At 38.4% G+C, this 15,761-nt stretch overlaps 1 protein-coding gene across 2 annotated transcripts in view; it reads right to left on the bottom strand.

Annotated features, from left to right (window-relative positions):
• Positions 1-15,761, bottom strand: part of ADIPOR2 (adiponectin receptor 2) — a 119,961-nt gene that overhangs the window by 21,338 nt on the left and 82,862 nt on the right. The window contains exons 1-3 of one of the 2 annotated variants that reach the window (XM_046671474.1): positions 12,485-12,491; positions 8,146-8,150; positions 7,371-7,376 (exon numbers count right to left, since the gene is read on the bottom strand). The exons of the other annotated variant lie outside the window; for it this stretch is intronic. The gene's annotated coding sequence lies outside the window, so the exon portion shown is untranslated. Of the gene's footprint in view, positions 1-7,370; positions 7,377-8,145; positions 8,151-12,484; positions 12,492-15,761 lie in introns of those variants that run through there. 2 annotated transcript variants of the gene reach the window in all.

Genomic DNA, 15,761 nt, shown 5'->3' with positions numbered 1-15,761 from the left:
TCAGCTTTCAACATTTTATTCTTTGTGCTTTCAACGTCATGAAATATCTTTAAGAGTCCCTTAGACTTTTTTGCCTGCATCACTTCTCTGGACATCCTCATTCTTTTTGTCATTTTACTCACTGACATTGACAAGTCTGCCTTCACTAAGCTCCTCTGGCTGCATCTCTAAACTCTTCAATGGTGGCAGTGTCAACACTCCCACAGTCAGCTATTGCGTCTGTAACTCCATTTGTGTTTGATTTGACTTTCACTTTCAGCATTATCATTTTCATTTCTTTGCTTCACTTCAATTTTTGTTAGCCAATTCTCTCTTCATTTCTGTAAAAGGTCAGATGGGTTTATCACTGGAAAGCAACCCAACTATACACTTGGTACTCTTGTACATTAAATGAATAACAGATGCACCATAGCCAATCAGTCCCTGACAGCCTTTCCAAAGACGTGATGTGACTGGCTACTAATCATGATGCACGTCTATTATTTGCACAGTGATCTATGCACTGAAGAGCTAGCAGAGAAGTTTGTACTTTATGCAATTATTCACAGTAAATACGCCACGGTAACTGGAAGTTGAATCATATTGTTGAGGGACTGGTATTATTTAACTAATCCATGATAACTGAAACTCATGCATACCGGAAACTTGCAAAGCTTTACAGCTGCCTGTATTCATCTGCTCATCTTTTAGAACTTCCCTTTCTACCCCAAATGGTTCTTCCAAAAAAGCTAATCTCAATCCAAGAGAATGCAAGCCCACATGTAAGGCAAGAATTTCACTGTAGATTACACTTCTAAGATGTTTTTTAGTTTTTTTAGTCATTTTTTTGTTAATAGATACCACCAACAGTAATAATTCCATCTCTGGTGGTTATGAGGCAGAATGCGATCAGTGGTCAGAAATACATATCCAGTAGAGATAAATACTTCCATCCATCCTGACACGTCAGCAAAATGTCTACATTTTTATCAAAGAATGTTTCCTTCAGAAGTGCAAAGTATCAACATGTCTGTTGATTTATCAAGGATTATCCCCAATTCCCACCCTCCTGTAACACAATACTCAGAAATACGTCCAAAAAAAATCCAATGTCTAACATACTAGACCATAATTAGCTATTTAATGTGTTCCAGCATTATGGAGCTGTTAATTAGGGATCTACAGGGAGTGGGTGGTGGTAACTACAACTCCCTGGGTTAGACATGGGATAACAAGTAGGAATAAAGGGGTAGAGTCAAACACTGGCTAGAACACAGGATAAAAAAACGCTTTCTCTAGGGTACACAGGCAAGTTGATAGCTATGCCACAAAATGATGATTTGGTAAGCCTATGCTGGGCACTATATATAAAATAGTCTCTGTATTCCAATATTAACTCTAAAGAACTACCTTGTCATGAGTCAAGATTACTTTCAACTTCTCATCCAGCGACCACTAAACCATAGTATCCAAAGATCTCTCTTTCAACAGTAACTGCACTGTATTAAGATGATCACATACAAGTGTTAAATACATGCTATGTTCTGCCTCTGTTGTCATATCTCTGACCCTCATCAAAACAAATTATGAAGAGAAACAGAACATCGTGAAAGACTAACAATTAAAACCAAAGGTCCCTAAAATAAAGGCATAAAATTTAATTCCTGAAGGCTTTCAATGAATAAATCACTATATTACACTTACAGAGAGGTCAATGCTCTGAAGGAAGTACAAAGTCATTTTTAGATGTTTTCTCCTCCTACACTCAGTGAAGTCCATCTTGAGAAGACTATGTTAAAGCTGGTTATATTTCAAAATACAATGATATCTGATATGATGATCTATCCAAAGCGCATCCTAAAATGACAATTCTCAAGAGTATATTTTTCCTTTGGAAAGATACACAACGATAATGATAAAGATGAATAGCCTTTAAGATCAGTCTAATATGAAAATAATTTGTGAATCTACTGGGCATTTATCTGTTTTAGCCCAACTCAATTCAACAGAGTAATTCAGTTTAAAAAGTATTTGTTAGGGGCCGGGCTGGTGGCACAGTGGTAAGTTCGCACATTCCACTTTGGCGGCCTGGGGTTCGTTGGTTCAGATCCTGGGCTCGGACATGGCACCGCTTGGCAACCCATGCTGTGGCAGGCGTCCCACACATATAAAGTAGAGGAACATGGGCACGGACTCAGGGCCAGTCTTCCTCAGCAAAAAGAGGAGGATTGGCAGTGGATGTTAGCTCAGGGCTAATCTTCCTCAAAAAAAAAAATTCATTAAAAGGATTTTTTTTTAAAGATTGGCAACTAAGCTGACATCTGTTGCCAATCTGTTTTTTTTCCTTCCTCCTCCTTCTTCTCCCCAAAGCCCCCCAGTACACAGTTGTATATTCTAGTTGTGAGTGCCTCTGGTTGTTCTATGTGGGACACTACCTCAGCATGGCTTGATGAGCAGTACCATGTCCACACCCAGGATCTGAACTGGCGAGACCCCAAGACGCCAAAGTGGAGCATGTGAACTTAACCACTCAGCCACAGGGCAGGTCCCCTAAAAAGATTTTTTAAAAGATGAGAAAAATATAGTCTCTGTCTTCCATGGGCTTACAACCTACTAATGGGCTGAATAAATGAGTATAATAGAAATAAGGTATAGCTAGCTTAAAGCTAGGAAGCATAGAGCTCAGGGAAGGTTGGATGAGGAATAGAACTTCGGAAAGATGAAATAAAAGAGAATAGTCAAAAGGGGAAAGCAAAAGTTTCATTTTGAGGAAAAGAGACTAGTTCAGTGCAGCTGAAACTTAGGACGCATTTACAGGAGTATAGCAAGACATAAATTATATATTTAAATACTAATTGAAGTCAACACAGTACCACAGAGATCCACAATCATAATACCATCCACAGTGAGAAGATAAAGGTTAAAGAAATGACAAAATACCCAGGGCTAGGGGCAATAAATCTTGGGTGAAAATTTGTCTACCTTTACAGATGTTACCGAGAACTGAGACCTGAATTCACAAGCTTAATTATGAGGACTAAGATCCAAGGCTCCTATATCAACATGACTTTATCATTTGTTCCAGGAAATTCTTGCCCAAGAAGGTAAGGATACAAACCATTAAATAGCTTTAGGAACGTCCCCAAAACAACAGATTCCTCAACCAGACCCTTAGTACAATAAATTGCTCAACTAAACAAACCTGCTAGCTTATCAAACAAATATTTAATCATCGAGACTCTCTCCACCAATCCTAAACTATCATATCACAAACTGTGCCCAATGCCAACGTGACTTGTGTTGAAAGACCTGCCTTAAACCACTAGAACCCAGAGCCCAAAACCCTATAAATAACTGTCAATGTCTCCTTTCTAAAACACTACTAGGACTCTTTAGGGCCATGTTCACTCTTACTGCAGTAAGTAATAAATTTAGCTTAATTTGATCAACACGTGATTTTGCTAGTCTTTTTGGAAAGCTGTCAGGTTGAATCCAGCCCTAAATTTAGAAATCTATATGTCATAAGAGCGTTAGCAAGCTGATATAGCTAAATTAAGGTGTCTACAAAAAAATGACAGCTCAAAGAGTAGGCATTGGTGAATGTGTCTGTTATAGTCCAATAGAGTAAGTACAGTATCTAATCTATAGGAACATTCATTTTGGCCTTCCTAGAAATATATATACCCTTAGCCTGTACAGACTAGTTATCGCTACCAAAGCTTGATGGAAAAGAGCTTTAAAATCACCCTTTTTTTAAATTCTTACATAGCAACTCTAATCTTAACTGAATTTCCTAAGCAGGCTTCCTCAAGAAAAGAAACTGAAGTGATCAGCAGACAGGAGTCTATTTACAAGTTAGCTTTTTTATGATAAACTAATATAGAGTGGCTTTCCTATGAGTTTGGTTAAAGTAAATCAGTTCAACAGAATAATCCCTAGGTTGAATGAATAAAAGTTGGCTCCTAATCCCCAATTTATGAAGAAAAATCTGTAGCAGAGGAAAAGCAGGACAACCAAGAAGGCTGCTCTCTTTATTCAACTTAATACCTTGAAAATTCAGAGATGTGAAATAAAGCCATAAAACTAAAAATCAGGGCAACCTGGTTTGAAATGCCTTGTGTTTTTTTTCTAAAGAGCTTATAAAATGCTTAACTATATACTTCAGTAGATACAGTTAAAAGAGCCCAGGCTTTAGAGTCAGAGGCCCAGAAGCAATGGCCTATTCATTTCAATCAATACACAACATTACACATTTCAAAAAGAATTTTGGATGATGGAAGAATATTGGACCAGGAGTCTAGAGCTCTGGATTTTAGGCCCCAACTGCCTAGGCTTACTTGCTACCAAACCTTCCACTCCCTTGTACCCTTGATCCTTCATTCTAGCTATGCTGAACATTTTGCACGTTCAGACATCATTACATATCAATGTATATTCAATACACGTTAGCTATTATCATTACTACTAGTCTCTAAAAAGCATCAGGCTATTTATTACTTCTGAGTGTTCACATCTGCTATTCCCTTTGCCTAGATGCCCTTTAGTCCTTTCTCTTAGCTAACTCTGAAACTCAAGTTTTACCTCTCCAGATCTCCGCCTGTAGGTAGAGTTGCTCCCATAGCACCCTATGCAAACAATCACACAGCACTTACCACAAATGTACTGATTTACTTGTCTATCTCTCCAACCAGACTGTAAGCTGCGTAAGGGCAGAAACTATATCTTATCTTTGTATTACCAGAGGACCAATACATGGTTTAAAAAAACCTAAAAGATATCTGTAACGAATAAATGCGTGCATGCATGCATCTTTACTAAACTAAATGACTCTTGGTATTCCTTCCACTCTGACATTCCAGGAACCAAGTCCGGGTACTTGAAAGAAGCTGGTATTTAATAGAAATTAGGAAGTCAGAAGGAAAAGCTGGTAAGGGAGGGAATAGGCTAAATTAGTTCAATTTGAAAGGGTTAAATGTCCAATAAAGAGGTCAGCACTAATATGACAGATTTAGAAATCACCTTTGTGAAAACTGCTGAAATCGAAGGTAGTTGAGATATATGGATAAGTTCAGGACGTGTTTATCAGGATTTACTGCAATTACTTGAGCACTATCATAAAGGAAGGACAAGGTAACAATTACTATTTACTGTGCACTAACTACATGTCAAACACTGTACTAAATGTTTTTACAAATTAAATAATCAAATCCTCAGAACAACCTTTTGAGATGAGTATTTCTATCCCTATTTTATAATGTGGAAATCTAGATTGAGTGAAGTAAATGAGGAGAGAGAAGCTAAGGGAAGTTACATAGTTCTAAGTGGCACCTTGATTCCCAACCTAATGACATCTTACATGTAGGTCCTTCCTACTATGTTTCAAATCCATGTAGGTGCTATAGTGATTTACAAAATACAAATTCTCTTAAGATGAACTGAATTCATAGTCACTTTCTATCATTTAGTTTTTTCAAACTAATATTAAAAATATGACTATCATGTAGAGGGTCTGTTAAATGTTTCTGACACTTAAAGGAGGAAAGGGGTCATTTCCTGACCCAGCAATTCCACTCCTACATGTATAGCTAAGAGAAATGCATCTATACGTTCATCAGAAGACAAGTACTAGAATATTCACAGAGACACTATTCCTAATAGCCCCAAATTGGAAATAATCCAGATAGCCTTCAACAAGAGAATGAATAAACAAAATGTAGTACAGTCACGTAAACAAATACTATAGAGCGGTGAAAATGAACACTCTACAGCTACACTAAGTAAATACAGATAAATTTCACAAACCTAATGCTGAGTAAAGAAGTCAGATAAAAAGAGTACATATTGAATGGTTCCAATGACATAAAGTACAAACACAGGCAAAACGATGCCATTAGAAGTCAGGAAAACAGTTACCTTTGGGGGAGGGAGCACTAAGGGGACATCTAGGAGTGTTGGTTATGCAGGTGTGTCCAGTTTATGAAAACTTATCACCCTATCCACTTATGATACATGCACTTTTCTGCATGCATTTTATACTTCAATGAGATTTCTGGGGTTTTTTTCTTTTAAGGATCCTCCCACTCAAAAACGTTAGGAAATAACGCTGTAGAAGAGACCAGGGATTCAAATCCGGGTATCTCTGAACCCAAAACCCGTTTTTTCCCTTTTACCAAAGTGCTTCCTTTGAGATTATCCACTGGCACACAGAAATAACTTCACTATATAAAACCAAACATGACATAAGTGACATAAGTAGCCATTAAATAGGGCTGTTCAATCAAAGACTCCTAAGGGACTGATCTATGAAAAAACTAATTATGACCCTCATTCATCTTTTATCCTCTAATAAAAAGTGTTAAAACTATAGCGGGAGGACCAGAGAAATTTGGAGATTGAGAAAACCTTAGGTATCACCTAGTGCAACAACTTCATTTCAATATGAAGAAAATGAGGTCCAAAGAAATTAAGAAAATTGGCCAAAGTCACACAGCTGTTTGGCAACAGGGCCAGAGCTAAAACTCAAGTTCAATCACTCATTCATTTCTTTACTTAAATATTTATTGAGCAAATACAATATTCCCAGACTATTTTAGGTGTTGTCGATAGACATTACGTTCAGGTGAGTGGAGACAAACAATAACCACATCAATCTTTTTTTTTCAGATTTTTAAATTTTTTTCCTTTTTCTCCCCAAAGCCCCCCGGTACATAGCTGTATATTCTTAGTTGTGGGTCCTTCTCGTTGTGGCATGTGGGACGCCACCTTAGTGTGGCTCCATGAGCGGAGCCACATCTGGGCCCAGGATTCGAACCAATGAAACACTAGGCCACCTGCAGTGGAGCACGTGAACTTAACCACTAGGCCACGGGGCCGGCCCCTCTTTTTCTTTTTTTAAAAAAGATGATTACAAAGTCTAATAAGAATGATAATATAAAAACAGGAATCTGATTAACTTTGTCCTTTCGATGGGACAGTGCCTTTCTAAGGTGAAATTTAAGCAAGTCCTTTCTTTTTGACACAAATATACACCCCTCCGATGATGTGCTACATCTGACATTTATTAAGTACCTTCCACGTACCAGGCATTGTTCTCACTGCTTTACATGTACTAACTTATCTTATTCTCACTACAACCCTGCAAGACAAGGTACATACTACTAGATACTCCATTTACAGAAGAGGACACACTCAGCTCTTCTAGGCCTAGCCTTACCCTGCTGGAAATTCCATCAGTCTGGAACCTATACATATGTATTATAAAAAGGAGAAGACTGTAATCATTGGTCCTCGACTTATAAGTGTGCCCCAGAATCATGTCGGGGAGCTTGTGAAAAACAGAGATGCCTATTCCAGAGATTTTAATTTTAAGTATTTGATTTCCAGTCCAGTACTTTTTTCTTTTTCTTTTTTTTCTTTTGAGGAAGATTAGCCCTGAGCTAACATCCACCATCAATCCTCCTCTTTTTGCTGAGGAAGACTGGCCCTGAGCTAACATCCGTGCCCATCCTTCTCTACTTTATATGTGGGATGCCTGCCACAGCATGGTCTGACAAGCGGTGCCAAGTCTGCACCTGGGATGTGAACCAGTGAACCCAGGGCCTCCGAAGCAGAGTGTGTGAACTTAATCACTGTGCCACCAGGCCAGCCCCTCAGTACTCTTTCTTAAATGAGCATTTTGCTTAACAAGGAACCAAACAGATTAACCTCTCCATCACCTCAAATAAAGGAATTCTACACAGAGAAACTGAATGTAACTGTGCACACAGGTTATTTCATTTGATGCCACCTGAGAGTCAATTCCACAATTACAGTGGATCACTATCACCTATCACAGGATCTCTTTTTTCCACAATTTTGACCATGTCTGGAAATAAGGTCCTTTAAAATGTATTAAAGGCAAAAAACCACTGAACTTGCCAAATCATACTTTTGACAATAAACCAATGAAAAGAAAATCCAGCCCCCATGAAGAGAAAAAGCAAAGGATCCTCCAAAACAAGTCCTAGTGTACAACTCATATCAATTCAATGCAGCCTCAGTTTCCTCATCTGTAAAACAGAGATACTACTAACACCTATTCCACAAAGGCTACTTTAGGAATGAATGAGATGATATTTGCAAAAGAGCTTAGAAAATTGCCTCATACATTATAAAGGCTCAATAAACATGAGCTAGCGTTATTCTTCTGATAAATAATAAGAATGAATTTATTCCATTATAGATTAAGTAAGTATGTTAATTAAGTTTTCCCTGAACACTGAAACAGCATTACCCTAATGTTCTCTTCCTGTACATCTCTTTAAGGAAACAACTTAAGGCAATTTAGACATAGAACTCTAAATTGGCTGCTGCTAAGTTCATTCAACAACCATGTATTATATGCCCACCATGAATGAAAGACTGGGCTAGAATCTGAGGATGAAGTGAACAAAAGACAAAATTCATTCCACCAAGGAACATAGAGCCTACAAGCAAAAATAATTATTAAACATCTAATCATATGAATACATAATTATAAGCTGTGATATGTACTGTGATGGAAAATAAAAGGTTGATTAAAGATAACTGTGGGGAAGCTGATACAGAACGGGAACAGAGAATTTGAGAAAGGTTTCCGAGGAAGTGGTACTTAACCTGAATACTAAAGGATGAGCAGCAGTTAGCCAGAGGTGTGGATATAAGAACACTCCAAGCAGAGGAAACAGCCATGTTTGAAGGCTCTGAAGCTGGAGAGAGCCCAGCCTATTTAAGGGAGTGAAATAAGGCCAGTGTGGTTGCCCCTCACGGAAGAAGGAAGAGAATGTTCCAAAATAAGGTCAGAGAGATAGGCAGAGGTGAGATCACGCAGAGTACTGTAGGCTATGGAAAGGAGTGAGGATTTTATCCTAAGTGCAATGGGAAGCAAACAAAGAATTTCTAAAAATGGGAATGGCATAACAAACTCTGCATTTTTCAGAGCTCTCTTTAGCAACTGTGTGAAGAATATATTGGACAGGAACAAGAAACAAAACAGAAAGTCCTGTTCGGAGGGCTAGCCCAATCTTCCAGACGGAAGATGACAGTGGCTTAGACTAAAGTAGTGACAGTATAGATGAAAAGAAATGGACTGTTAGAAATTGAATGAACACAAGGTGAGTTCTATAATAGGTGTGAATTTAGCTTCTACTTCCAAAGTCATCAAAGAGGTTAAATAATTGGAATCCTTAGCCACAGCTAACCGAGGCAGGTCACCTGATAAAAGCTCAGGAGTCATCTGTGACCAAATGAGATACTACTTCACACCCACTAAGACAGCTATACTCAAAAAGACAGACAAAAACAAGTGTTGGCCAGAATGTAGAGAAAAGTGGGACCCTCAAACACTGCTGGAAGGTATGCAAAATGGTACGGCTGCTGCGGAAAACAGTCTGGCAGTTCCTCAAAACGTTAAGCAGAGTTAACAAACGGCCCAGAAAAATCACTCCCATGTATATCCAAGAGAAATGAACACATATGCCCACACATGAATATTCACCGCAACGTTATTGACAACAGCCAAACAGTGGAAACAACACAAATGTCCATCAATTGATTTTGGATAAATAAAATATAGTATTATCCATACAAAGGAGAATTATTCAGCCATTAAAAGGGAATGAAAGGGTTGGCCCCGTGGTAGAGTGGTTAAGTTCAGCGCTCAGCTTCAGAGGCCCAGGGTTTTGCCAGTTTGAATCTTGTGCGCAGACAGGGAACTGCTCGTCAGGACACACTGAGGTGGTGTCCTACATGCCACAACTAGAAGGACCCACAACTAAAAATACACAACTATGTACCAGGGGGCTTTGGGGAAAAAAAGGAAAAATAAAATCTTTAAAAGGGAAGGAAGTTCTGATACATGCTACAACATACATGAACCTTGAAAACATTAAGCTAAGTAAAAGAGGAAGTCACAAAACACCACATATTGTATGATTCCATCTATATAGAACGTTCAGAATAGGCAAATTCGTAAAGAGAGAAAGTAGATTAGAAGTTGCCTAGGGGACCAGACCCATGGCCGAGTGGTTAAGTTCGCACTCTGCTTCAGTGGCCCAGGGTTTCAATGGTTCAGATCCTGGGCGCGGACATGGCACCTCTCATCAGGCCATGCTGAGGCGACGTCCCACATAGCACAACCAGAAGGACCTACAACTCGAATACACAACTAGGTACTGGGAGGCTTTGGGGAGAAAAAGAAGAAAAAAGAAAAAAAGAAGATTGGCAACAGATGTTAGCTTAGGTACCAGTATTTAAAAAAAAAGTTGCCTAGGATTCAGAGAGTGGGGATAGGGAGTGATAGCTAATGAGTAAGAGGTTTCTTTTGGGGTGATAAAAATGTTCTAAACTTAGATTGTTGTGATGGTTGCAGAATTCTGTGAACATACTAAAACCCTTCAATTTTACAGTTTAAATTGGTGAATTTTATATGTGAATTACCTCAATATTTTTTTCTAAACAGTCAACTGTGAGTAAATGGGACATTTTCCTTTAACAAACAGCAAATAAATCTAACTTTATTTCCCAAAGATTCCTCAGAGGACGTATAGTGACTGGTCCCTTTGCAAAGCATTTTCCTGAGAAGTTTTTAATACATTAACTATCTTCAATAAAATAGAACTGCATAACTTTAGGTGTTAGTTTTTTGGGGGATTTTTTGGTGAGGAGTACTGGCCCCGAGCTAACAACTGTTGCCAATCTTCCTTTTTTTTCCTCCTACCCAAAGCCCCAGTACATAGTTATATATTCTAGTTATACATCCTTCTAGTTCTGCTTTGTGGGACGCCACCTCAGCATGGCTTGATGAGCGGTATATAGGTCCATGCCCAGGATCGAAACCAACAAACTCCAGGCATTGAAGCGGAATGCGTGAACTTCACCACCATGCCACCTGGCTGGCCCCAAGGCACTAGTTTTCAAACAGTAGTGAGTATCTTAATCACTTGTGAAGTTTTTAAAAAATACATACATTCAGGACCCAAAGATTCTAATTCAGTAGGTCTGGAATGAAATTCTGGTATTTGTATTTATTTTCGTTAAAGGGCCATATGTGATCAAATAACACTCCTAATAGGTTCACTGATTTAAAGGAACCTGCTGGTAAACACTTGTACAAAAAGACATATCACTCTGTAACAGATATAACTACCTTTAAACCTTATTTTTATAAATTCAGAATTTCACTTAACTTGTTTTTAATTAGAAAAAAAAAAAGACACTCCCCCATTGCCTTTCCTATTACACTTTTATCCTTAATGAACGACTGGCATTCAATGCAACTAGAGAGCCTAAGAGAAACTACCATCATATTTTTAAAAAGTCTACGCAATCTAGTTAAGTTCTACATCTTCAGAAAAAGAAGGAAAAAATACTCAAAGAAAGTGATGCAGAATCATTAGAAATGTGACAGACTGCACTACGATACATCAGGTTTATTTATTTTCAAAATAAAGAGAAAATCCATTAAAAGGTTAGAATGCATCTGAGAAGCAAAATTATCCTGGCCTAACAGAAAATGAGGTGTGCAATAACAATTCTATCAAAAAACAAGTACCAACACTGAATCTAACCTCTGGGCTCAACAGAAATACTCAGGGGCAGAAGTTGGAATTGAGAAACATGAAGTCAGTGTGGTGCCAATTCTCACAAAGGCAGCTCTTTTGAGCAGAAAAAGCAGTCAGAAGGCTTAGCACATGCTCTCATTTAGTCATGTGACCTTGGACAAATAACTCTAAGCTTTCTAAATCTTACTTTCATCTACTTTCAAAAAGAGATCATATTTGTTCTTCCTATTTCAGAGTGCAGTTTTGAGAAGCAAATGGACAATATCTGTGAAAGTGCTACATACAAATTTAAGGCATCATCAGAATTACATAGAAGGATACACTCTACTTGCTAATAGTTCACATACTTCCGCTTCAAAACTGGAAATTACAAGAAATGAATTCTTTCTCCAAAACCAAACAAAAACTCAGTATATAGAACTCTTCAAGTCACTTGAAGATTTAATATTTTCTTTTTCAGTCTCAAAATTTCAGTTTTCTCTAACTCTATCCTCCTTATTCTATTCTTTTCTAGCTCCCATGATTATTCTATACTAACAACCCTGAAATTAGCAGCAAGGAACAGAACTGTGTACAGATTAAATATAGAACCGAAGTTGCAATGAATGGAGAAGGGCCAAGGAAAGACTACAACAAAAGACAAGTTTTCATTGTTAAATGATCCAATAAGTTTTCTACTGAAACCACTTCCCAAGTAGTAGTACATACAGAAACCACCTCCTCTTTTTCAGCAAAGAACTTCCACTCCAAAGAGAAACAAAACACAAAAAAACACATTTTCAATAGAAAAGAACAGTTTCTTCATCAGTAAATTGAAAAAGGTAAACAAGATGGTTTCAGAAAGCCTTTCAGCTCTAAGATTCCACCATCTATGGATAAGATCCTCTCGTTGCTTGATTCCTCACAGAAAATCTGTTAAAACAGACGGGAAGAAAGAAATGGTTCTTTTGTTAAGGCTGTTGGCTTTTGGATTAGCTCTAAGAGTAAAGTAAAATCAAATACAGGTTTTCAGGGCAATATAATGAGTTCACTCATAAGGATGAAAAAAATCACATTCACTTGATTATTTGTTAGTGGGAAAAAAATACAAATACCATATTTGGTAGACTCCACTCTCTCAAGTGAAGATGGTAAACAAAAATAGAAAAACACAGACAATTAATGGAAATCTGATACCAAAGGGACTGGGTGGACAAATTCTCAACTAAATAAACATATTTTACTATCTCATAGCTAAAATGTGATAACTAATATTCTAAAGAGAACTTTGTTGCCATTTTTAATCTCAGTCAAATTGGCTAGCCTAAAATTCCTTCAAGCTTTAAAATTCTTTCGATTCAATAAGCACGTGCATCAATTCTAAATACAGTTAAGAAACAGTGGTACATTAAAATCACATAGTGATAGTCACTACCTACTCAAAATCTCTCTTAAGGTGACAAATGAGAATCTCAAATCTCACATTCTACAACAGAATTCTTGATTTCCCTCCTTTAAACCTGCTCCTTACCAATCTTGGTTTTAGCTCAGTTAAAATATCCCACAATCGTCCTCGATTCCTCTTTTCCTCACTCTCCACATCTAATCCATTAGGAAGTCCTGCTGGCTTGACCTCCAAAATATACCCAGAATCCATCCACTTCTCACCTTTTCTGCTGCTACTACCACCCTGTTTCAAGCCAATGGTATCTCTCACCTATAATATTCCAATAGGCTCCTGTCCTCATTCTATCTTTTCACAACCCATTCTCCACATCCAGAGTGACCTCTGTAAAATCACCACTCTCTCCCTCCTATTTAAAGACCCCAGAGGCTGCCCATTTTACAGCAGACTTTATTAAAATAAAATCTAAACTCCTTCTACATGCCTACATGATCTGGTCCCTCCCTGGCCTACTTGCCTGGTCTCATTTCACTCTTCCTTCTTATTCCTTCTGCTCTAATTGCACTGCCTTTCTCTCAGGTCTTTTTGGAAAAAAAAAAAAAAGGGAGGAGGAAGAGAAACAGAAAAACCTATCCCTACCTTTGCAGCTCTGCACTAGCTTGTTTCCTCTACTTGGACACACTCTTCCCCCAGGTCTTTGCTGATTCCTTATCATTCAGGCCTCACCTCAAACATGCTCTCTCCTTAGAGAGGCTTTCCTTTACCACTGTATCTAAAGAATCGGGGTTGGGTCGAGGGAGCACTGGGTGGGTAACAGGCAGAGCACAGATTTTTAGGGCAGTGAAACTACTCTACATAATACCATAATGATGGATATACGTCATTACACATTTGTCCAAACCCACAGAACAGACAACATCATGAGTGAACTGTAATGTAAACTATGGACTTTGGGTGATTATGATGTGTCAGTATAGTTCATCAATTATAAACAAATGTACCACTCTGGTAGCAGATGTTGATAGTGGGGGAGGCCATGCATGTGTGAGGGCAGGGGGTATGTGGGAAATCTCTGCCGTTTCTCCTCAATTATGCTGTGAACCTAAAAATGCTCTAAAAAAAATTAATCCTTAACAAAAAATAAAAATTTTATAAAAGCACCTAACTACCCCATTACCTTAGCATACTTTTTTCCTCATAGCACTTATCACTGTCTGTAAGTATCTTATTCATTTACGTGTCTCAGGGGTTTGTTGCCTGTGTCTTCTCCACCTCTGCACTTGGCACCACACAGGCAAGAATCATGGCTCTTATTCACCACCATACTCCTAGCACTTAGAAAGGCACCTGGCCCAGAGACTGTGTTCCACCCTTCAGGCTGTGCACAGCACAGCTTAAGACAGATCATTTACATGGATTACAATTTGATGGAATCTCTTGGAGACCTGCAAAATGATAGCCAGGAGTTAGATAAATAGAAGAACCCAGACCTTCCAACTGTCAACCCAGTATTCTGTGCTCTAAGTAGAAAATTCTCCACCATCAGACTCAGCACTGAGAATTTCTATTATGAAGTACATAACCTACGTAGACCCTGGGATGGGGAATGCTTTTTTCCTTTAGAAATTGTGGCAGATCATACATTAAAGTTCTCAATTATTCACTCACTCCTTGACATAAAGGAATACAATCCCCAACCCACTGTCTTTGGACCTGGCCACATAACTACTTTGGCTAATGCAACGCAGGCAGATATAACATCCATCACACATAAGCAGAAACTTTACATGCAAATGTGTAATTCGGCTTGTTTTCTGGGACCTTTGCAATTTGCCATGAAAACATGTCCCAGACAGCCCCCTTCAGCCTGTGTCCCGGAATGAGAAGACACATGTGGCAGACCTGCAGTAGACTGGCAACCTGGAGCAGTCACACCTGACTTACAGCCATCATAAAAGGTGAGTGTATATTGTTGTAAGTCACTGAGCTTTTGGAGGATTTAGTTCCTGCAGCAAAAGCTGACTAACACAAGAACATAGTTTTTGGTACACTAAGATATTCACCTAACTCTAAGTTTCAGTGTATATGATTTTACAAGTTGTAATGATATAAATACTATTTTATCTTCTTTTTTTAACATTACTTAATATGCATATTATGAATGTTTTTAGAGATAAGGAAAATTACCAGAACATCTGTCTGCACTGAAGATACTTGTTTTATGATTCATAATTCACATTTTGATATTTAAATATCACGAAAGTATGGGGGCCTGGAATTGGCCATGCCAAGATACGTCTCTTTGGCATGAGGATTATTTGGGACAGGAAAGGAGGCTCTCAGGAGTGGAACTTGCTTGCCTTTTGTTAAGAGACATTTACATTGTAAAGGAAATCTCCATCTGTAAAGGTCCCTCCCTCTCTGTACCAGAAAGAAGAAAGGGGATGACCTTATCTCTAGAAACTCTTAATCAATGAGGAAGGCAAGAACTTAAATCTGCATTTGTTTATTGTGCTTGTCTGATAACCTCCTGTAACTGACTCCCCCCACCCCCAACATCCTCCTTTGTCTTTAGCTGGATATGATATTTAAGTGGGGACTTCGGCCATTTTGGCAAGTTGCTCAGCTTGCCTGACCTCTCCCATGTAGACGTGTTATAAAGCTTTGTTTAATTTTCTCCTGCTATTCTGTCTCATGTGAATTTAATTCATTCTCCAGCCAGACGAACCCAGAGAGGGTAGAGGAAATGTCTTCCTCCCCTACAAAAGTACGCAGAGCATGGATTCCAAGTATAAGTCCACAGAATCCAGGAAAAATTC

Source organism: Equus quagga, chromosome 1, assembly GCF_021613505.1.
Source record: "Equus quagga isolate Etosha38 chromosome 1, UCLA_HA_Equagga_1.0, whole genome shotgun sequence".
NCBI classification, from domain to species: Eukaryota; Metazoa; Chordata; class Mammalia; order Perissodactyla; family Equidae; genus Equus; species Equus quagga.
The sequence above is the reverse complement of the archived record's forward strand: the minus strand, read 5'-3'. Positions and strand labels throughout refer to the sequence as shown.